We start from the raw sequence: 25,222 nt of genomic DNA, 5'->3' as shown, positions 1-25,222 counted from the left end.
CTCAATGAGCAGTAGAGAGTCGCCATCATTATACTGGGGCATTAGGACCCACACAGACCGCAGGTTGAGCGCCCCATGCTGGTCTCACTAACACCACTTCCAACAGCAACTTTGTTTCCCAGGTGGTTTCCCATCCAGATACTGACTGGGCGACCATATTTTGTCTTGTTTCAAGGTTAAAAGTTGTTGGAAGAAAGACCAAGGTCCCATAAATCAATGCAAAAGCATAAATAAAAATAAATAAACAAATAAAAAATAAATAGATAAATAAAAACATGACTTAGAAAACATGGAACACTTAATTTTCTAATATTTTTTACAGTGCACGCAAAAAGTAGGTTAAGAACAATAAACTAAAAATAAAAACAATAATAAAAATGCAATTTTCCAAAAAATATATATATATTTTTTTATATTATATAATAAACTAATTTTTCCCAAAAATATATATATATTTTTTATATTTCCCAAACAATGTTTAACATTGTGAAATTTTCACAGTATGTCTGATAATATTTTTTTATTCTGGGGAAAGTCTGATTTGTTTTATTTTGGCTAGAATAAAAGCAGTTTCTATTTTTTTTAAACGTTTTAAGGCCAAAATTATAACCCCCTTTAAGCTATATATTTTTTCGATTGTCTACAGAACAAACCCTCCTTGTACAACAACTAAATTACCCTAACCTGCCAAGTTAACCTAATTAACCTAGTTAAGTCTTTAAATGTCACTTTAAGCTGTATAAAAGTGTCTTGAAAAATATCTAGTCAAATATTATTTACTGTCATCATGATGAGGATAAAATAAATCAGTTATTAGAAATGAGTTATTTAAACCATTATGTTTATAAATGTGTTGAATAAATCGTCTCTCTGTTAAACAGAAATTGAGGAAAAAATAAACAGGTGGCGAATAATTCTCACTTCAACTGTTCGTATATAAACTTATATTGTTTTATTGCATTTGGCAATTTGAACAAATTAGCAAAAGCTCTGAAGATGCCAATAGCTATATATTGATTTAAATATAATACATAATGGTGGATCACATTACAGTTTAAAATAGCAGTTGCATACTATATGTCATTCATTAATTTTCCTACAGCTTAGTCCCTTTATTAGGGGTCACCACAGCAGAATGAACCCTTAACTTATCCAGCATATGTTTTACACAGCAGATGCCCTTCCAGCTGCAACCCAGTGCTGGGAAACATACATACAAACTCGTTTACATTCATACACTATGACCAATTTAGTTTATTCAATTCACCTATAGTGCATGTCTTTGGACTGTGTTGGGAAACCAGGAGGAAACCCACACCAACAAGGAGAAAATGCAAATTCCACACAGAAATGCCAACTGGCTCAGCTGGGGCTTATATATGTTGCAAATGGTTCAGCTGCTTTATACTTTTGTGAAAACCGCATGTGACTATGAGAGTTGAAGAGGAAAAAACTAGCATTATAATAATTTTCTGAATGCGCTGTGAAAACTTGTTTTAATGATCTGTCAAGAACATTTAAAACTGGAGGCCACAAAAACAAATAAAAAATAAACAGAAAAAAGGACTGATTGTTCTTTGATTACTATACATTGGCTTTTGTTCACACTTACAAAAAGCTTTGTATTTCTACAAGACTGAAAAAAAAATCAAGGTTGTCTGAAAAAAAAACAATACTAAAAACATGAATTTAATCACCATTTGAAGCAAAATATGATTGTGAGTTATCTTAGCTGGAGCTTCTCCAAAGAAAGCTTTGTGTAGCACTGCCTTTATATAGCGCAGAGGACAGATAAAGCCAAGATTGAGGTCCAGGTATAAAGATAAAGGTCACCAACAGAAGAAACCTTTGGCTCAAGTTTAGCTGCCGAATACTGACATCTCCCATTTCAACAACTGCCCGGTCAAAGACTCTCAAATAATAAGAGGAGAGACAGATATCAAATCAAATGCTGCAGATAAGGTGAGCTCTTAGAAAGCATGCACACTTCTGTTCTTTTTCATCATTCTCTCGCTTTCTTTCTCTTCTTTTTTTTTTTTTGGTGAGCATTGGCGGGTCGTAAAAGGGATTACTGTGAAAGGCCAGCTCCATGTCAGATAAAACTCTTACAAAAAGCCCGTCATTAGAGGAGAATTACCAGGGACAGATAATGGAATTACGTTAATGAGATTTTTGGTCTGGAGTGGAGGGGTAATAAACATATCTCTAATTTCGGAGGAGAGATAAAAGGATGAAGTTCAGCTGCCCACTGATGGGATGATCGAGGGAAAAAAAGAAAAGTGTGAAAGGGAATGTCCCAGCTAACAGAATGTTTTCAGATTGTACGTTCTGGCAAGGTTCTCTCAAAGTTACAAACAAATGCTTCTGGTAATGTTAACATAACCTTTGTCAGAGTTATCTGTTTATTTTTCTTTTTAATGTATAGAGTGCAGAGTTGGCAGCACGGTGGCTCAGTGGTTAGCACTGTTGCCTCCCAGCAAGATGGCTGCTGGTTCGAGTCCCGGTTGGGCTAGATGGCATTTCTGCAACCCAAGCTCATTCTGAAAACGTAGCCCCGCGGATGTTTCTGGAGACAGCGTTTTATGTGGCCGGAGGTACGTATGGCTGTATTTAATTTTTTTCAAGCAAACAATACCGGGCGGTGTGACGCCGCACCTCTTCACACTTTGCCGGCTGGGCTGACGGCTCACCTCCTCCGTGTGGAGGGCTTTCCCACCGCAACCAGTTAGCTCGTCGTGCTATGTTGGCGGAGCGGAGGCCCGGAGGAGGAGGAGCTGGGCGCATTCGACGACCAGGTTCGAGTCTGGGGAAAAGCAGTTCCAGAAATCAGGTTAAAAAAAACAAACAGAATCTAAAAAATAAAGCAAACGAGTTCAAAACGGGGCGAGGATATGGTGAAATCCGAAAACGCGGTCAAAATCGGACAAAGGCTTTTCTTTTTCTGCATGGCTTTCGTAAATCGTCGCTTGGGTTTAGGGAAGGAGGAGGGTGGCCGGGTCGGCCGATTGGCCGGCCGCCCAGTCAATCGTTCAGTCATTCAGCCAGTCGGTCATTCGGACAGACGGTCGCTCGGCAGCAGCCTCCGGTGGATTTTTACGCGAGAACAGCGCGTGCTCGCGAGAGGCGTTCGAGACACGAAAAGGCGCACACCGTGGCCTCTTGCAAATTCACGAAAACAAAAACTGCTTTGTGGTTCATTCCATTGTGGCGTTCCCTGATAAATAAGAGACTAAGCCGAAGGAAAACAAACGAACGAATAAGGTTAGGCTAGGTTACTTTATTTATACCCGAAACTAGATATTGTTTGCAGTTAAGAATTCTCATCTCATAACAGAGCCACACAAAAAAGCTTGCACAGAAACAACAAAAATTCGACATAAAGACATAAAACATAAAAACACTTATAAAGAATAAATAAATAAATCAGTCCAAGGATCTAGTTAACATGCGCTCAAAATGTACGTTCAAAACGTCTCTGATACAGAGAAAGCCCGACCGCTTTCATCAGAGATTGGCGAGAGTCAAGTTTTTTAGGATGTGTGTGCTATCAGAAAATAATTAAGTATCCTGTGAATGATCGAGGGGCAGATATGAGTTATGAGTAGACTATTTCAGCCCAGTCTGTTCTGTAACGTTAATATGCAGAGTCTGGGTTTTGGCACATTATTTTGACAATAAATGAGGGACACCTGGTTTTTCTGATGCACACCTTGAGTCTCTTTTCTGGCTACGCAACTAGTCATCACATCTTCTGCTCCATGAAACACAATATGCTCTGTTGTTCACATGGTTCTTTAATGTATTTGCATTGTGCTAAAATGTGTTCATTTTTAGTGGGCATCTATGCGGAGGAAACCGGTTGCCTAGTGCATCCCACATTTTCAACATTGACATTCTAATATAACATTACAGCCATTATTAAAAGGGGATCTGCAGCATGCATAAAACATATGCGGGAATAGCTGGGGGTTCATTCCGCTGTGTCAACCCCTGATAAATAAGTAGCTAAGCTAAAGGAAATTAATTATAGCCATTATGGCCTGTGCACAATCAGCCCTAGTGGTGTGACCTAAGCTATTTTTCTTAATGGCAATTTTCAAACATTACTTTTTATACTATTTTACTTTTTTTACACTACTTAAAACCAGTTCTTTTACTTAAATCAAACGCTGGAGTTGTTTTTTCAACTTCTACAGATGAAATTTCACTAACTAATTTTGAGCATGTGATATGATTGATCACGACTGGCTTCTCATCTGTAATCAGTATTAATCCAATCAGAGTGATTCAAGCTTAGTATAAATGGATTGTTTTCTCCCTTCTGCTCTATCTTCGTTTTGGAAGAATCACGGCTTTTCCTCCCTTTTCTAAGGGGGAGCTCTTGAGACCTACCTGATCTTGGATCCCCTCATATGCTTATTGACCAGGCGGGAGCCTTGGGCTAAAGTATCTCTGAGCTCAGGGTTCTCTCCCTGGACAGCATGCCAAACCTGCTATAAACGCTAGACATATCTAAATGAGAACTTTTGAAAAGTCTTTTAAAACCCTAGTATCTATACTTTAACCCATGAATGTAAATACTTTTGACACCAGTGATGCAGTGTTAACGAGACTTGTTTCACTTCTGAAATATTTCAGTTGGACTTTTTAAAAACGTTTTAAAATGTTTCAGAAGGTTCAGAGAATATTCAAATGTAACATTCCAGTTTGCAAATGTATTACATTGCGATGTTCTGCTAATGTTTGCATGACAACATTATACATACATTATAAAATAAATAAAACATTTTTGATTAAGATAACAAAATATATATGAAAAATGTTAAAATATATAAATATAACAATAAATGAGATATATAAAAAATTTAAAAATTAAATGGCTTTTAAGAGAATCAGTGAGAATCAGCACCAAATTAGTTTCTTTTTTCAAAGACATTTTGCAGCAGAGCCAATGAGTTATTTTGAGACATTTAGATATTACACAAAATGTCAAAATGTACTCAAAAATGGCATGTTTTTCCATTAAGGGTGAAGAGACAAAATTAGAGCAAGCATTTCTCATCAAATTTAAACCTTGCACAACCAAAATATCAGAGTTACATTCATTTGTAAGTTAGATTAAAAAAGCTATAATTTTGCAAATTATTATTATTATTATTATTATTATTAACATATTTCTCATTAAAATAAACTGACTTGCAATAAACAATATAAAGATAACGACCTATTTATTTCAATGGGGTTTCACAGGATTCAGATTCTAAATAGCTTTTATTCCATGTTGGCCTCTTACTGCATGTCAGCATTTGTCCAGCGTCTCTAAACGAAGCTTTTAAGGAGACATGATTGAGAACTTTATGAACTCTACTGAGATTTAAAGATCAAGCCAATAACATTTTCCTGTGGGTCATAAACATCGAGCAAGCTCTGAAATATTGAAAATATTATGCTTTCATGTCTAAATTCATGAGCCGCGCTCATAAATCACCTTCTGCTAGAGAGCGAGCGCTATAGCATGCGCTCATTGTGAATGCTGCGCCCTGAATACTTTTGTCCTTGGGCTCTTCTCTGCGTATTCAGAAAATTGCATTCCATTCATGACCGAAATCAAGCAAAATCCCTTTTTTTTTCCATTTAACATTATTCAACTTAATAATATAAGTCCATCTATCATTTGACCATTTCTCATCCCCTTTGTTAACAAAAAAAGAAAACATTTTAAAAGCATTGGCTCCCACAGAAACTCTACTCCGAATACAGCGCTTTGTCTGAAATTGCTTTTGAAATACATCACATATAGCACAAGTCTTTATTCTTTTGTAACGAGCCGCCATTGCTCTGTCCTCTAAATAGATTTCGTCCCTCGCTGGATTGAGCACTGTCACGTTCACCTTTTACGGAAAAAATGAGGAAAGACAATTAAACGGATGAGCTATCTTTACTGTGAGAGATGAGAAAGTTTAACACGCTTTTTGAAGTACAAATGGAGCAGTATTACTGTAGCTTCGTGGATTAGTGCAACACATAATGATGAAATTATGATGATAGAATTTACAGCTTGGTTAAATGGTTGAAGTCTGGTAAGGCAGAGAATATCTGAGGCCATTTTAACCGCAGGCCATTATAAATAGACAATGAATGGTTAAGAAGACAGAGATTCAGTGAATTTTGGGAAATGTTACAAACTCCACAAATCACACAGATTACCAAACTCTGCTATTTTACAGGGGGCATTTTACTTGAGGGGTGTTTACTGTCATTTTAACGAAAGATGAAGGACTGACGTGAGAGATTGAAAATAATGAAAAAATTTATGTATTTCACACATTTTATATCAATGACAGAATCCAAAAATTCACATTTCTCAAGTAAAAATGGCTTTGATAACTAGGGCCAGACGGAATCTGAATTATTATTATTATTTTTTCTATTCAAAGACAAGGAGAACATGCAAACTCTACACAGAAATGCCAACTGACCCAGCCCGGACTCGAACTAGCGACCTTCTTGGAGGTGCTGTGCTGCCTAGTCCAGAATTATTCTAGGAAAGAGGGAGAGGAGTAGGGAGGGAGGGTGGATTATTTGAAGCGAAGATGACTAAGGTAAGAAAATCTGGTTATTTAAGTGCTTTTGGATTTGTCTGATTGGTAAATCATATGATAGCTAATCCAGGACCGGCCGTGGTCAATCATAAGCATGTGATTCTCTCGAAATTAGTTTAAAAACACACTTCATGGTTGCTTTAACTTACTTTAATATGTTAATCAGGTTTTAACTAAATTTAATTATGCAAAGTTTAACTATATATTTTAGTTTGTTTGGTGGAAATATGTTGAGATGACTAGAAAAGTAAATTTGATTCAACTAAAATGATTGAGTCAGCAAGATTTTCTTACAGTGTGGTGAATATCCACATTTCCATGGTAAGTTTACTTGACAGTAAAATTAGTTTTAAAATAATATTTTATAAAACAAAAACATTTGCAGCTGGTTACTGTGTTTACACCAAATAGAACATGTTCCTGGATTAACATCTATGTTGATCCTATAGAACAACATTCTAATCAGCCACTCGGAATTAAGGGATACGTTTACCGTTAATGTTACGTTTAGGCTTACGGATAGGGTTATGTACTTCTACATGATTGTTATCCAACTATTATTTCCCACTGATTTTGGGGTTAATTTACAGTTATGGTTGGGTTTAGGGGTATGGAGTACATTTTTGAACAAAAATTGTTCCAGGATCAACATAGATGTTAATGCAGGATCACATCATAATTGGCAAAATCACACCCACTATTTGCAGCCTACAGTACTGACATGCATATAACGTACACAATATTTATAACACAAAGTTTTATTCTTTTTACAAATATTGCCCGAGTGCTGTTAAATGAATTTAACAGCAGTTTTTAAACATGATAGTTTTAATAACTAACTTCTTAAAATATTTTATTTTGCATTCTCTCTGATCACAGTACACAATATATTTTGCAAGATACTAATAGTCAGCTTTTATTATTATTATTGATTAAGTTAACTAGGCGGTGGCACAGTGGTTTAGTGGTTAGCACTGAATTCTTACAACAAGAAAGTTGTTGGTTTTGAGTCCTGGCTATACCAGGAGGCATTTCTGTGTGGAGTTTGCATGTTCTCCCAGTTTTAGTGTGGTACTTGTGAATTGAATAAACTAAATTGGCTGTAGTGAATAAATATATGTGAGAATGAGAAACTTTATGGGTGTTTCTTAGTGCTTAGTTGTGGCTAGAAGGGCATCCACTGCATAAAGCATTAACCAGAGTAGTTCATTCCACTGTGGCGACCCCTGATATTTAAGAGACTAACCTGAAGGATAGTAAGTGAGGTTAACTAGGGAGTTTAGGTTGATTAGGCAATTAAAATTGACCATAGCCTTTTTCAAAAAATCCATGGAACACATACAAACAAGACCAGATCAATCCCTGATGACACACTGAGATCTTATGAAGCGAAACAATCAGTCTGTGCAAGAAATGTAACATTATTTACAATATTATTAGCCTTAATCCACAGCCTGGGCAAACAGTCCTCAGCATACACACACAAGTTTAGTGAGGCATCCAAGTCAGTGAGGACTCTTTGCCAAGGCTGTGGATTAAAGCTAGTAATATTGTAAATAATATTTAGTTTTCTTGCTCAAAGCGATCATTTCACTTCATAAGACATCAACGTGTCCCCAGCAGCAAAAACTATTGATCTGGACTTGTTTGTATGTGTGTGTGAACATATACACATAGATACTATATAACTGCAGGTTAACTATTTTTATACAGTTGAAGTCAGAATTATTAGCCCCCCTGAATTTTTAGCCTCCCTGTTTACTTTTTCCTCACATTTCTGTTTAACGGAGAAGATTTTTTTCAACACATTCCTAAACATGAAAAGTTTTAATTATTCATCTCTAATAACTGATTTATTTTATGTCATGATGACAGTTAATAATATTTGATTAGATATTTTCAAGACACTTCTATACAGCTTAAAGTGACATTTAAACTAGGTTAATTAACCTAGCTTAACTAGGTTAATTAGGTTAACTAGGCAGGTTAGGGTAATTAGGCAAGTTATTGTATAATCCTGGTTTGTTCTGTAGACTAGGGGAAAAACAAAGCTTAAAAGCCCCAACAATTTGTCCTTAAAATGGTGTTTAAAAAATTTAAAACTGCTTTTATTCTAGCAAAAATAAAACAAATAAGACTTTGCCTAGAAGAAAAAATATTATCAGACATACTATGAAAATGTCCTTGCTCTGTTAAACATCATTGGGGAAAAAATTAAAAAAGAAAAAAACTTCACAGGGGGGCTAAAAATTCTGACTTCAACTGTATATAACTTTAACTGTTAAAAACTATTTTAGTTATATTAGTTACTAGTTAATTAGTTTAAGTTATTAGTTTCTAATAAAGTTATTGTAACTAATAATCTTAACTCCTACAAATTTGACTGTAATGTAATAATGTGCACCTTTTGTAAAGCTACTTTGAAACAATAATTATTGTGAAAAACACTTTATAATAAACTTGAATTGAATTCAGTTTTTTTAAGTAGCATTGACTTGCATTATACGGTTCATCAAGGACCACAGATTCAGCTAAAAGTCTTCAGTTCAAGTGAAATCAAAATTAAAGTTGTTTTAGGCTTTAGCATCAATGTCTATAATCTGCCTATGAACTAGAGTGCTCCAAAACAAAATTTACTTTTAGAAGATATAAACATTATAGCTTTTGGTTTGTCACCATAGGCAAAATTAATCAAAAATTACTTTGATGTCACCACCAGTTTTTCATCAAATCCTCCGATCAATCAAACGCTTTTATACGAATCATAAAAAACAGCTAAACAGCTAAACATTTTTTTTTTCTACTGAGAACTAAAAGTCACCTACCACTTTGATAGCTTGAAGAAGGAGCAAATTAAGGAAAGTTTACCTTTATTGGGGGGAGGGGGGGGTCTGTTTGATTAGGCACTATTTTACCAAGTTTCGTATTTTGTGCTCCACAAGGTGTTTTCTAGTTATTTATGTTTGTGAATTGATTTATTGGAGTTTTATATCTGCTCTGTCGACTTTAATGTTAAAAATTCAACTCTGCAGATTAACAAACTGACTTTTATTGATATTTTAGTAGTTTGAGACAAGCTATTGTTCAAGAAAGACATTAGCCCCTTTCACACATACCGGGATCATGTGTGAACCGGAATGTTGCTCTGGTGTGAGCGCAGAAGGAAAACTGTTAATAACATGCCGACGTGGTTGTCAACTTCGTCCAATCACACAAATTCACATCATGTTTCTTCTTAGTGTTAACTGTGAAAAAAAGACAGATAAAATGCTTATGATAAACCGATGTGAGTTTACCTCTGCCTTCAGCTGCTTGACGGACTTGAAGGAGCCCTCCTGTGAGTCAGATTTGAGTAAGCTACAACAATAATGTTAGCAGATTTCATCCTAGTTATTTGGTCCGTCTATGGGCTAAAACTAAAACTACAACTACAAGCGCAGCCATTTAGAAGTCATTTCTGGTTAATGATGTCAGAATTTACTAGTATTTTGGAATAGATGTGTGAATGGTCCTTTTTGGTAAAATTCTGTAACCTTGCCTGTGTGAACACCGCTTTTTTGAATTTAAGGTTAAAGTCAATCTAGAAATTTTCCGGATATTTACTGATATCAGGGCCGGAGCGGGACTCCTTTTCAGCCCTGGAGTTTCTAATTAGTTTCTAATGTCAGATTTATTAATGCAGTAAATCATCTGATTTTCATTGAGCAGGTGTACTATTCAATGATATTAATTATTCGAATTCTTATATTCAATAAGGTGCCGCTGTTTGGGGTGGAATGATAATTACATCATCATTAACCTGCAGGCTGTATTTTGTTCATGGGGCTGCGAGAAGATAAATAACAAAAACAGAGCTGCGGCAAAATAATGAATAAAAAGAGTAAAACTATAGTCAAATTAATAAATAAATGAAAAAAAATGTGACTGCTGAGAGTGCAAGCAGCTAAGGACACCGCCAAAAAACAGACTGGCCCACGGGGAATTCTCCCGGTCCTCTCGATTAGCCAATCCGGGCCTGACTGGTATCACTGTGTGAAAGGGGCTAATATGTAAATTTAAACTATTAATAATGTCAACAAAAGTAACTTTTCAAACGTTTCAACATCAAAAGCTTTTGGAGAAAAGATCAGGATTCCATAATGCAATTCAAAAGCACAAATAACTGAAAAAAAAAAGAAAGTTCATTCTGGCTCATCCAGGCTCATTCTGAAAATTGTACCTCTATATACATTTCTGAAGAATGCCAAATACATCACAGGAGTTACGTTTTTTCTTTTGTTTCAATTTTTGTTTTCGCAAATCCGAGAAACCTATGTACTATGTCCTATGTACGCTTTTTCAGATCTCAAATTTCTCTCGCATGCCTGCTGTTCCTGCGTAAATCCACCAAAGGATGCTGTCGACTGACTAACTGACCGATGACCCTCCACCTACCCTAAACCCAACCAATAGTGTTTCAAAAGCACCGAATGACTCGCCTACCCACTTCCCTAAACCCAACCGACAGTTTAAAATAGCAACCCAGAAAAATAAAAGCCCTCGCCTGATTTTAACCACGTTTTCAGGTTTTACCACTTTCTGTTTCACTTTCACCCTGTTATTTACTTGTCTATTTTATTTTTTGGATTTTGTTTTTATCTTTCCTGCTTTCTAGAACTGTTCCTCACTGCACTTAAACCCCGTCGTCATGGTCAAGTCCACCGACATACATGGCAAGCTACTGAACAGTCTGGTAATAGCGAGAAAGCCATTCATATGGAGGTTAACGGTGAGCTGGTAAGCGCGAAAAGGAACAGCGTCATTATGTCCCATAGCATTCAATTTAAAGATGAAATGCAGCCATACATACTTCTGGCTTCATAATTCATGATCTCCAAAAATGTATACAGGGCTATGTTTTTAGAGTGAGCCTATATTAGAAAAAAACATTAATCGCAAAATATGGAAAACTGCTAATTTGTGGATATTTTTTTACAGAGCGCCAGCCCTTAAAAATCATTAAAGCAACAAAGGTGTTTATTTGACGCATACCCCAGGAATCATCAGCTTACCTTCTCATTAATGTCATTATCTTTACCATGAAAATCCCTAAAGCTTGAACTCTGACTCGAACCGACTAGCCGTTAACAAACCAAAACAAAAGTTCACAGCAACATCAAAAACAAAGAGACTCCACAAACACCACGGTGCGGTCTCGGCGAGGGCAATTTACATCATCTAAAGGAAGCATCTATTCGTTTACATCCAGATAAACGGCCTCCTCTGTGTGCTGGACTCTTTCATTCTCCTTCATTTGTCTTTCCACCTGCGGTTCGTGTGGTCTCTGGCTAACGGGTGTAGCATTTGGTGGAGCCGGTCTCATTAGTAACCCTGGGCGAATGAAAGGCCCCACTGACTTATTAGGTTTAATTACTCTCTCTTTCTCTCTCTCTCCTCAACATCTCAGAAGCTCCGCTGCACCCTTTAATCTAGACAGACACGCCGGTCTTGGATGATTTCCTCTGAACAAGAAGTCAGCCGGTCTGACTAAACGAATTCAACAGTTCAAGGTTGCTATTGTTCCCTTGATGCCACTGGGGGGAAAAAGTGTGACAGAGAGAAAAGAAGGGTGAAAGATAGAAAGAAAGGGAAAGAAAAAACAGAACGGTTTTAAGCAGGTGCATTAATAGAATTTTTCCGAGGCTATCTTACACCAATTCGTAACTTTATTTAGTGGCTAATTCATATGATTTGTTTGATTTGCGGGCCAGTTGGCATTTCAATGTGGAGTTTGCATGTTCTCCCTGTGTTAGTGTGGGTTTCCTCCTGGGTGCTCCGGTTTCCCCCACAGTCCAAAGACATGAGGTATAGGTAAATTAAATAAACTAAATTGGCCGTATTGTGTGACTGTGAATGTGAGTGTGTATGGGTGCTTCCCAGTACTGGAAAGGAATGCTCTGCGTAAAACATATGCTGGATTAGTTGGTGGTTCATTCTACTGTGGCAACTCTAGATAAATAAAGGAAGTAAGCCGAAGGAAAATGAATGAATGAATGAATGATTTGCTTATCTCCCAACGACAATTGGGTTTAAGGGTGGGGTTTGGTGCCTTGTTTCCTTTTAAAAATCTTAAAAATTCATACAAGTTTGTAAATTTATAAAAGTTAGCCACTTAATAAAAAACTTTATAAATTTGTGTGAAATAGCATCGAAAAATTGCTATATTCATGATTCTGTATAAAACCTTTTTTCCTGATTTCTATCTATCTTTCACCTTGCTTTAGTCACAATTAGCCACTAAATTGACAAAATGTAAAACTTTTACAAATAGGGTACATATAAAAGCTGCCTTTTTAAGAATTAGATGCAGAAGTCTTTCATTATTTTTTTTCTGATTTTAAGAGTTTACACTTAGCTAATGATTGATTATAAAGATTGTTTAGCATGCTGTCCTGGGGGAGTTCCCTGAGCTCAAAAGATCATAGAGCCTGGGGCTTCCTCCCGTTTGCAGGGTGAGAGGGGAGTTTGAGCTTAGGTAGGTCTCGAGAACTCCCCTGCTTGTTTATGGCTAGTGATAATTAGGGATCTTTATGAAGAGAAATACTGCTGACTAAGAGCTATATATGGTGCCAATCTGATTTAGCAAATTCATTTACGTTGCATATCTTTAGATAGTGGGAGGAAATTGGGGAACCAGGGGGAAATCCCTGTGAGCATGAGGAGAATATACAACTCCACACAGAAACGTCGACTGGCCTGGTTAGGACTTGAACCAGTGACATTCTTGCTGTGAGGCAACAGTGCTAACCACTGGGCCGCCATGCCGCCCTATTTAGGAAAAAGGAGAATGAGTAGGGGTGGAAGGGGGATTTATGAAAACTCTGGTTATTTATGGTGACTTAGGAAATGTCTGATTGGTGAATTGTGTTAACGAATGCAAGAACAGCCGTGGCCAATCATAAAAACAAGATCCTCTTGAAATTAGTTTATAAATAAACTTCACTGATCACAGTGGAATGAACCGCTTACCATTCCAGCACATTTACACAGCGGACGCTATTCCAGTCACAACCCAGTACTGGGAAACACCCATACACTCTCATAATCACACACACACACACACACACACACAAACACACACTACGGCCAATTAAGTTAATCCAATTCACCTATACTTCATGTCCTTGGACTGTGGGGGAAACCAGAGCTCCCGAAGGAAACCCAGGCCAACACAGGGAGAACATACAAACTCCACACAGAAATGCCAATTGATCCAGCTAGGGCTCAAACTAATGACTTTCTTGCTGTGAGGTGCTAGTGCTAACCACTGAGTAATAATAAATAAATTATCATAACAAAAGGATAACCCTTTGGATTCAGTTTAAATATATTATTACTATATGACTACTTGTTTCTAATTTGCATGCATAACACTGTGTCCTAACTCCACAATATCATCAACTGTACCTTTAAACTGTGTAAAAACCTTAGATTTCAATTCTGACCGGCTGTTTTATTGTTTATTAGCTGAGAAAAAAAATAATTCTGAAATTGATCACAGCAACATCATTTCTCTGTATCTATCATTATAGTTGAGGTCTGAAATTTTGCTGTTGTTTTACATTCAGAACCATTGTTAAAACTCTACCATTTTTATTTCTATGATTTAAAATTTTTTTAGGTGTAGCATTGCTAAAACTTTGTTTTGTCAAGGTTAACGTAGAAAAGACTAACTAGTTATGGATATGTTCTTAATGTTTTCACTTAAAATATTTAGATGAGGTTTTCAGTCATTTTATTTGTTTTAGTTTGTGTACAGTGGGTTATTTAGTTTACTTTGATTCATTTTGTTGGTTATTTTTGGGGTTGAGTATCTGCATTCATTCTTGTCCTTCTGCATTAAATTATCAATAGTCTAACATTAAATAAAATGCATTTATCCTCATTTTATCTTTCTGTCTGATGGCTTTGTGACACTATACAGTAAGTAGCACCATTTTTCAGATGAAACATTAAAACAAAGTCCTCGCTCTCTGTGCTCATTAAAAATCCTTCTCTTAAATGAGTAAGGGTGTAACCCTTGGTGTACTAGCAAGGTCCCAGTCTTGGCCTCCTAATAATCCCCTGTAAAAGCCACTCTTATTCTCTGCCCTCTCCACATACAGCCACACGGTGTGAAGAATCGCTCTGTTGCTGCTGTTGCATCATCCTGGTTGTGGGTGAGCAGAGACCACCTGACATGATTGTAAACTATCTTGGGTGTACAGCAGTGCATAGTAAGTTTCTATATAAAAACATCATTCATCCACAAACATATTTTTGTGCAACAAGAAAAAAAATTATATTCAAAAGAAAACTCCTACAATGGAGAAATTTAAGTCAGAAACAGTGCTGACTGATGTAGATAACTTTCTTAACCTAGAGTGCCATCTGTCATTAAAAACTAGCCTATAACACTATCTGCCATTAAAAACTATCCTAAACACAATCTATTGTTAAACAATATCCTAATATTAACAACTAGCCTAGAGCGCCATCTGTCGTTAAAAATTAGCCTAGAGCACCATCTGACATTAAACACAAGCCAGGAGTTTCATCTGATGTTAAAACTAGCATACAGTGCCATCTGCTGTTAAATACTAGCCTAGAGCGCCATCTGCTGGTAAACACTAATCCAGAGTGTCGTCTGCAGTTAAAAATTGTCATGGAGCACCATCTGCCGTTAAAAACTAGCCTAGAGTGATATTACCATGAAACACTAGCCTAGAGCACATTCTGCTGTTAAAATTAGTCTAGAGCGCCATCTTAAAAAAACGACCATAAAGAACCATCTACTGTTAAAAACTAGCGTAGAGTGACATCTACCATTAAACACTAGCCTAGAGCACATTCCGCCGTTAAAAATTAGTCTAGAGTGCCATCTGAAAAAAACGACCATGAAGAACCATCCAGTGTTAATAACTAGCGTAGAGCGCCATCTGTTGTTAAAAACTGTCCTAAAGCAACCATCTGCAGTTAAAAATTAGCCTAGAGCACCATCTGCTGTTACAAACTAGCACAGAGCTACCATTGCCATTAAGCCTATTCTAGAGCACCATCTGCTGTTAAAAACTAGTCTAGAGTGCCATCTGTTATTATACACTAGCCTAGAGCACCATCTGCCATTGAAGCCTATTCTAGAGCACCATCTGCTGTTAAAAACTAGTCTAGAGCACCATCTGCCCTTAAACACTAGCCTAGAGCACCATCTGCCATTAAATCCTATTCTAGAGCACCATCTGCTGTTAAAAACTAGTCTAGAGCGCCATCTACCATTAAACACTAGCCTAGAGCACCATCTGCCATTAAATCCTATTCTAGAGCACCATCTGCTGTTAAAAACTAGTCTAGAGCGCCATCTACCATTAAACACTAGCCTAGAGCACCATCTGCCATTAAAGCCTAATCTAGAGCACCATCCGCTGTTAAAAACTAGTCTAGAGCACCATCTGGCATTAAACACTAGCCTAGAGCACCATCTGCTGTTAAACACTATCCTAGAGCCCCATCTGCTGTTAAAAACTAGCCTAGAGCGCCATCTACAATTAAACACTAGCCTAGAGCACCATCTGCCATTAAATCCTATTCTAGAGCACCATCTGCTGTTAAAAACTAGTCTAGAGTGCCATCTACAATTAAACACTAGCCTAGAGCACCATCTGCCATTAAAGCCTAATCTAGAGCACCATCTGCATTTAAAAAAATAGTCTAGAGCGCCATCTGGCATTAAACACTAGCCTAGAGCACCATCTGCTGTTAAAAACTAGCCTAGAGCACCATCTGCTGTTAAAGATTAGTCTAGAGCACCATCTGACATGAAACACTAGCCTAGAGCACCATCTGCTGTTAAAAACTAGTCTAGAGCACCATCTGCTGTTAAAAACTAGTCTAGAGCACCATCTGCCATTAAAAACTAGCCTAGAACACCATCTGCTGTTAAAGACTAGCCTAGAGCGGCATCTGTTGTCAAACCCTATTCTAGAGCACCATCTGCTGTAAAAACTAGTCTAGAGCACCATCTGCCATTAAAAACTAGCCTAGAACACCATCTGCTGTTAAAGACTAGCCTAGAGTGGCATCTGCTGTATAATTAATTTTATAATATCTAGTTGATCAAATATTTGAAACATGGCAAACCTCAAGCAAAATGAATAGAAAATAAGTTCATTTAATATTTTATTTGACCTCCTTGACGATTGCTTAGATGATATTAAAAGCTAACAAAATTTGCTTTATTCATTTGCAATTGTTAAAAACATTACAATAGAGTTTCGTGCTATTGCAGCAGTTAGATATGTGTTAGATATGTCTTTTCAGGTCATTAAAAGAAAGACACAACAGCAATACATCACATATTCCAAAACACTAATAAAACACACTGCACAAACAACGTAAACAAGTCACATAATTACCCTACAATGTTCTCTGAGGCAAGAATAGAGCTGATTAGATGGACATTCAAAGCATTTTGTAGCAGTTTTATCTCTGCTGCTTTTCTATCCAGATCTTATGTCAGACAGATCTAATCACGAGGGTGTGTGAATGTGCAAATAAACACGCCTACGTTTCCCCCGGTCAACAAGTAATTACTATGAACATTCCACAAGTCCCTCCTGAACATCCTGTGAAATGAGCAACTATTGAATGTTCATCTATATCCTTTACGACCTTTATGACACATTTACTGTCATTAATTAGAGAGTAGTGTGTGGGCTGCACATTTACCTAAGCTTATTGATTTCAGCCTCCCGCCAAAACAGCAAATCGTTCTGAACTCAGACTCCCAGCTAGAAGATTTAAATATGCTCAAGTTTAAATGTGCTGGATTAGAATTAGTAAAGATGTGTGTGCTTTGTTTAGTTTTTTTTTTTTTTGGCTGTGCTATTGCTTTGTAGCTATAAACTTCAAAAGAAGCAGACACTGACAATACATGATAGTGAAATATGAAGCTATAAATAACTAGTTTCAAAAAGAAAAAAATACAGCGTCATCATTTTTCTCAGAAACTATATTTCTTAAGGTGTTGTTGACTTGAAGTTTTCACTGGATGTCAGTAAAACTAAAGTAATCTATACATACAAAAAACTGATTAGCTTAGAAATTAAGTTGTGTGTAAAAAAATTAAATAACACAATAAAAAAGTATTAAATATATGAAGAAAGGAGGTGTAAAAATACATGGAAAGCCCAGACAGCAGCTGAATTCTCTTAGTAAATCTTCGGCAACCCTGTCCCTAGTCAGTGTAAATTAGTATAAAGCTGCTTCAGTCCAACACCTACATTACCAGATGATGCAGATGAAACTCTCAACTGGTTACAAAAAAGAAAATAAAGCTGCTAGAATGGCACAGGTAGTCACATGACTTAAATCTAACAGGAAATAGAGGTGTGTCAGAGCGCGGTTTACTTGGGCTTTGGTGCGGTACGCTTGAAGTGTGAGTGCACAGCGCGCCTGAGCCCGAAACTGAAGACGAGATGTGACTTTTAAGGGACTGGATCATATGGATTTATTAATCATTCTTACTGTACAATGAACACAAACTGTCGTAGATTATTAAAGACGCAAACCCCTCACTGCACGACAGCTGCACCTTCAGCAAACCTCCTAATTCCTGCAGCATGAGGACATTATGATTGTTTATGAGCGTCAAAAGTGGCTGATCTATTCGGTGAAATATTTGACTCCGTGTCACTGCATCCCAAACGACTAAAACAATATAACTAAAGAAATCTCCACTGTGCTGAGCGAGAACGCATCAATGACGAAAGCATGCCCAGGCCCGAATGTAATGTGAGTGCGGGCCCTCGGGGGAGATGGGAGGATGGACAAGCGCGCTTCGGCCAGGTTCAAGGCAACTGTACATAGTGAGTACGCACTGAATATAGGAAGGAGCATAGTTGAGTACATATTGCTTTTTCTAGTATCTTTGATAGAAAAGGCAGGTTGGAAATGGGTAATGTCTTTGGGATGGAGCTGTGTTTTTTTTTATGAGAGGCTCAGTAAAAGTTAGTTTAAAATGTGTATATTTCCTAAAAGTAGGCATGAATTCAAAATGTTAAGAACAGGTTCTGCAACTTCTGAGAACAATTGTTTTAATAATTTAGTCAGTATAGGATCTAACGTAGATGTTGTTGATTAGGAGGATTTTTCTTAGAGCTCTTAAGAACCATAAAGACTTAAAGACTTGTTAAAAGGAAGTTTGTCTGACTGTCAATAGGAAGCTTTACAAAATTATATTTGTGTGTATGCATTGTGAAGAAATCTGGAGCTTATCTAACAAAATAACTTATGATAACGATCCAAAAATTAGTACACCCATATTTATGTTATAGAAAAATAATAAATACAAATTTTTAAATAAAAAAGGAAAAATCAAGAAAAGCAAAAAATGGAAAAAATTTGTAGAAATTTAGTGGGTTGTATTATTATTTTTTTCAATATTTTGCTTGAATTTAATTGTATTACTAGCCTAGTGGTTAGTGCGTCGACACATGGCACCGAGGTGCTCGCAGCGACCCGTGTTCGATTCCCGTCTCGAGGTCCTTTGCTGATCCTTCCCCTATCTCTGCTCCCCACACTTTCCTGTCTCTATATCTCCACTGTCCTATAAATAAAGGTGAAAACCCCTAAAAAATAATTAAAAAAAATTTTAAAATAAAATAAAATAAATCTGCTTTGTGTAAATGCATCAAAATGCACTATATGCAGTGGAAGTAAGAATTATTAGCCCCCCTGAATTATTAGACCGCTTGTTTATTTTTTCCTCAACTTCTGTTTAACGGACAGAAGATTTTTTTTCAACACATTTCTAAAAATAAGTTTTGATAACTCATTTCTAATAACTGATTTATTTTATCTTTGCCATGATGACAGTAAAAAATATTTTACTAGATATTTTTTAAGACACTTCTATACAGCTTAAAGTGACATTTAAAGGCTTAACTAGGTTAATTAGGTTAACTAGGCAGGTTATGGTAATTAGGCAAGTTATTGTATAACAGTGATTTGTTCTGTAGACTACCGAGAAGAAAAAAATTCAAAGGGGGCTAATAATTCTGACTTCAACTGTGTATTCATAGTTACGATGGTATAACGATGGTTTGTTCTGTAGACTATTGAAAAAGAATTTAGCTTAAAGAGGCTAATAAATTTGTCCTTAAAATGGTGTTTAAAAATGATTAACTGCTTTTATTCTAGCCGAAATAAAACAACTAAGACTTTCTCCAGAATAAAAAATATTATCAGACATACTGTGAAAATGTCCTTGCTCTGTTAAACATAAATTGGGAAATATTAAAAACGAAAGAAAAAAAATCAAAGGGGGGCTAATAATTCTGACTTCAGCTATATATATATATATATATATATATATATATATATATATATATATATATATATATATATATATATATATAATTTTAAATATGTATACAAATGTGATTCAAATTGATGCAGTCCAAATGCAAGTGAGGTTGAGGTTCGATAACCCTGTCTTCAACAAGATCAAACGCTTTCTCAAATACTTCAGTGAAATAGAATCAAACAGCCGTCTCTCCACTCAGACCAGACAGAAAAAAATCTCCAGCAGCTCCCTGCATACAAACCCAAAGGTAGAAAATGCTCAAACCCCCCAATGTGCATGACTAACAAGAGAACAAAGTGTAAAACTACTGCCGTGAAATATGCAATCAATAGTTATTGGATGGGGAATCATCACAGAAAGTAAACAAAACAGAGATCAACATTAATCTTTCATCTTTGAAAGTTCGCAGCTTGCGATTTCACACCACCAGAGCTTTAAAACAAAACTCTGGCATGAAATTTGTCAGTTACATAATCCTCAGATTATTTTCTCTTCACAAGTAGCGGGATTTCCAAAAACTGGCACATGCTTTCACATAATCCCTTAGCGCTGAGGAAAAATTAATAGGAAGAAATACCCACAAGTCTCCACGTTTGGATAATTGACATATTAAATGATGCCTAATTATTTTATCAATTACTTTCAATTTATTTCATTAGATACTCCAACAGCAGAGAGAGAGAGAGAGAGAGAGAGAGAGAGAGAGAGAGAGAATGGAGTGGAAAATTGATATATAATGAGAATCAATGTAATAACTTTAATTGGGATGCTAATTACTTCTCAAATTGATTGTCTCATCCAAACGGATTTGAGCAGATTTACTACAGCGCATTACTGGGGGATGATCTATTGACATTTATCTGTGTTAGCCACTTCTTTATCAAGTTTCCTTTCCGATGAAGTGTTGATTTCTGACAACTAGCCTGTTTAAAGGAGTCAAGCTGTTAAAGAGACACTTTAAGTTCAATAAGTCAATATGAAATAAAAATGTGCCCTTTAGCATGTACAAACTTTTATAAAACAATCGCTTCATGATGGATATAAATCAAATGAATCCTTTTCCATCCAAAGATGGATTATAAACTTATTTGGAATGAAAAATCCAAAAATAATGTGTTCAAAGAAGATGAATGACACTTCCTGAGAACAATGCAAATGATCAATAATTACAATGAACGCTGCTGCAAGCGGAAAATCCACTGTAGCTCTATTTCCTTCATAATAAATGACTTGCATCTCCGAGTGGCAGATGACAAATGCAATAAAAACACTGTCATGTTCCTTTGTGTTCGGATGCCTGATGTTTGGAAACACAATCTTGTCAGGTCATTGAGCCGAATCATTTTGATGACAGACTTTAGCTCAGGCATAAAACAACTGAATGACTGAAACAGCATCTGAGATTGTGTGCACTGAGACTAGTCCATTAGTTCGGTTTATTTATTTATTTTTTTGGTTGCATTTTGTTTTAAGGTGTCCTTCTAACTATTCATTTAACTACCGTAGTAATATTACTAATATTAATTATTTATATGTACTTACTATATGGTTAGGTTTGAAGTTATGTGAGGTTCAGGGTTAGTTGCATGTAATTATGCATAACTGTAATTACATTGAACATGCATTAAAAAGACCTTAAAATAAAATGTTACCAAATTTATTGAATAACTGTGTACTGTTTATTCAAGTCTTCTTATCATTAAAACAAATCTGCGTGAGTGTATACATTTTTGATGTGCAAGATGAAAATATAGTTGTTCTAATGCTGTGTAAGGCTTAGTTTCTTTGTTTAAACGCCCTTCTCATGTTTTCCAGTGTAATAATTGTGAACAGCAAACAAAATAAAGCCTTTTTAAGAGAACAATTTTAATGTGTTGTACATACCAAATGATCTGAACTGAACTTAAACACTAAAAAACTGAACCACACTGTTCCAGTTACTATGACCATTTATGTGAAGCTGCTTTGACACAATCTACATTGTAAAAGCGCTGTACAAATAAAGCTGAATTGATTTGAATTGAATCTGGAGGCATACAATAGTTTAGGATAAAAATAATAATAATAATATTTAAAGTTGAAGTCAGAACTATTGGCCCCCTTAGAATTTTTTTTCTTTTTAAAATATTTCCCAAATGATGTTTAACAGAGCAAGTAAATTTTCACAGTATGTCTGATAATATTTTTTTCTTTAGGGGAAAGTCTTATTTGTTTTATTTCGGCTAGAATAAAAGCAGTTTTCAATTTTTAAGGAAACATTTCAAGGTCAAAATTATTAGCTCCTTTAAGCAATTTGTTTTTTGACAAAAACAAACCATTGTTATACAATATCTTGCCTAATTACCATAACCTGCCTAGTTAACCTCATTAACCTAGTTAAGCCTTTAAATGACACAATCAGCAGTATAGAAGTGTCTTGAAAAATATCTAGTCAAATATTATTTACTGTCATCATGGCGAAGATAAAATAAATCAGTTTTTAGAGATGAGTTATTAAAACTATTATGTTTAGAAATGTGTTGAAAAAAATCTTCTCTCCGTTTAAATAATAATTGGGAAAAAAATAAACAGGGGGCTAATAATTCTGATTTCAACAGTCAATTAAAAAAAAAAAAAAATATATATATATATATATATATATATATATATATATATATTCCTGTGTGGAGTTTGCATGTTCTCTCCGTGTCGGCGTGAGTTTCCTCCGGGTGCTCCAGTTCCAGTTTCCCCCAGAGTCCAAAGTCATAAACTAAATTGGCCTTAGTGTATGAGTGTCAGTGTGAGAGTGTATGGGTGTTTCCCAGTTTTGGGTTGCAGCTGGATAAGTTGGTGGTTCATTCCCCTGTGGCGACCCCTGAAAAGACTAACGCAGAGGAAAATGAATGAATGAATGAATGAATGAATGAATGAATGAAGGAAGGAAGGAAGGAAGGAAGGAAGGAAGGAAGGAAGGAAGGAAGGAAGGCGTGAAGGAAGGAAAGACTTTAGTTTAGTGAATAATTTGTGTGAACAATTAATACATGTAAGTTAACCCACTGAAAAAAACAGTTGATGTATGTCACATTACACACATAATTTGACATACAACTACTTAAAACTGATTGGATTGTTGCTAATAAAATGAAAGAAGTTTAACAAATGGATGAAGGCAGAGCAGAAATGAGACACCCCCTGATAGCCCCACCCTAAAAACATTCCATGTGACCAGAAGTGAAGAAAAGGATTTCGAGGGGTCACAATTATTAGCCCTCCTCTGAAATTTTATTATTTTTTTTTTATTTTGATGCTTAACAGAGTAAGGAATTTTTCACAATATTTCCTATCATATTTTTTAATCTGGAGTAAATTTGATTTGTTTATTTTGGCTACAAAAAAAAATAAAAATTTAAGGTGAATATTATATAATATTATAGAATAAATTGCTAATTATCCTAACTTGCCTAATTAAACTAATTAACCTAAGACTTTAAATTGCATGTTACACTGTATACTATGCTGTAAAACATTTAGCAAAATATTATGTAGAGTCATGTGTGGCAAAGTTAAAAGAAATCAGTTTATTAAAAAATTATTTTGTTTTAATTGGATTTTTAGTCCATTAAACTGAAATTGGGGAAAAAAATAATTCAGGTGGGCTAACAATTCGGACTTCAACTGTACATCTAGTACATCTATTTCTATCCATTGTTTTTTTTATCTAAAACTGATGGAAACATAGATATTGACAGCAAACCACTGATCAGTTCATTTCAGCAAATCACCATCAATGCGAAGGTCATTTTAGTCATGAATTCACACTGAATAGGCTGTCAAAAGGGCATTTGTTGACGTGTAATAATATACAAATGACAACTCTGGACATGCAAATGCCATTTAAAGAATGAGTTTCAAAAATGTCCAATTATCCTGACACACAGATGCCCATTTTAGTTTACACATGACCTTCTTATTGGAAATAAACAGACAAAATAGAGGTCAGAAGAACATCCACTATTGACGTTTGATTGTCAGATTGTGCCTCTATCAGCTGCAGCTGTCAACTCAAAATGAGAAGCTGCAAACATGACATCTTGAGTGAATTTTCAGTGTGCTTTACAAAGGAAAGACTTGTCTAAAGTTGCACACTACACACTGCGCTTGATTTCTAGACTCTGTATTGTCGGCTGATTTGTTCCGTACTGCTGTGGAGTGGATTATTGATGACAACCTAACAATACATTTGTTCCAAACACAGTGCGACTTGTCAGAGTCAACAAAGATGAAAACAACACAGTCTACTGTTGAATGATCCTGAATTACAGCACAGCCATATAACAGAGAAAGCTCCTCTGAAGACGGGGAAATTCTCGCTCATTTCTAATATCAACTCTGGCTCGAATTGTTCTCCGACATTTCCGTCAGATGAATGAAAATAGACACAAATTAGTACAGGAAGAATTTAATGTAAATGGTTTGAAGTCTCTGTTTCGTTTGTAAGTTTGAGACCCCTTTATTGACATATTTTTTTGCATTTAGAAAGACAAAGAGCCCTATCATACAGTCGGCCCAATATGGCACAAGACATGTATTGCATGATTTGTTGCTGTTTTCAGACCAGCGCAACTGTAATTTTTTGTGTTTTGCACCACGTTGTTTAAATTGCAAATCCATTTGCACCACTTTGTGGACTCACGGCCGTGCTGGTCTGAATTATTAGTGCATTGCTATTTTGAAAAAAACTGAAATGGACTGCGCCAGTGATACACACGATGTACAGCAATACACAAATAGCTTTACATATGAAAAAAATAAAGAATTGTTACAAAAATTATTAGTTACATAAATATAAAAACCACTAGCTCCACGTCTTCTTCGTGTCGGGGGGTTTTTTTCAGCTTATTCATGACAATTTGCATTTGTATAATGTTGTTATTATTTTTATTTATTTATTTTATTTATTTATACAGGGACAATGTACAACATGACATGTGCCAGAGTTAGCTATAAAGCTAATTTACATCTGTAGTCCCTGGGCAGGAAGTAACAAATTTAACAATAATAACCAATACAATATACACTTACAGTACAATAAATACAATACAGCATTTGTCAATAAAATTTAATCAAATCAGTGACTGCATATTTGATTTTGTTTAAGCAAAATTTTAAGAACAGTTTTAAAATGATTAAAAGTGCTGCTCTCTCTGATATACACTGGTATTTTATTCCATCATTCTGCTGCTTTAACTGAAAAAACTAA

The 25,222-nt window shown here is 35.8% G+C and overlaps 1 protein-coding gene across 15 annotated transcripts in view; it reads right to left on the bottom strand.

Moving 5' to 3' along the window:
- Positions 1-25,222, bottom strand: part of LOC147836507 (uncharacterized) — a 193,972-nt gene that overhangs the window by 77,851 nt on the left and 90,899 nt on the right. For 2 of the 15 annotated variants that reach the window (XR_015494189.1, XR_015494197.1), the window contains one exon: positions 2,384-2,509. The exons of 12 other annotated variants lie outside the window; for them this stretch is intronic. The gene's annotated coding sequence lies outside the window, so the exon portion shown is untranslated. Of the gene's footprint in view, positions 1-2,383; positions 2,510-9,718; positions 9,848-25,222 lie in introns of those variants that run through there. One more of the 15 variants, XR_015494195.1, reaches the window with a different exon arrangement.

Source organism: Danio rerio, chromosome 6 (genome assembly GCF_052040795.2).
Source record: "Danio rerio strain M-AB ecotype USA chromosome 6, GRCz13ab, whole genome shotgun sequence".
NCBI lineage: Eukaryota > Metazoa > Chordata > Actinopteri > Cypriniformes > Danionidae > Danio > Danio rerio.
Note: the sequence above shows the minus strand (reverse complement) of the source record. Positions and strands in the feature narration are given on the sequence as shown.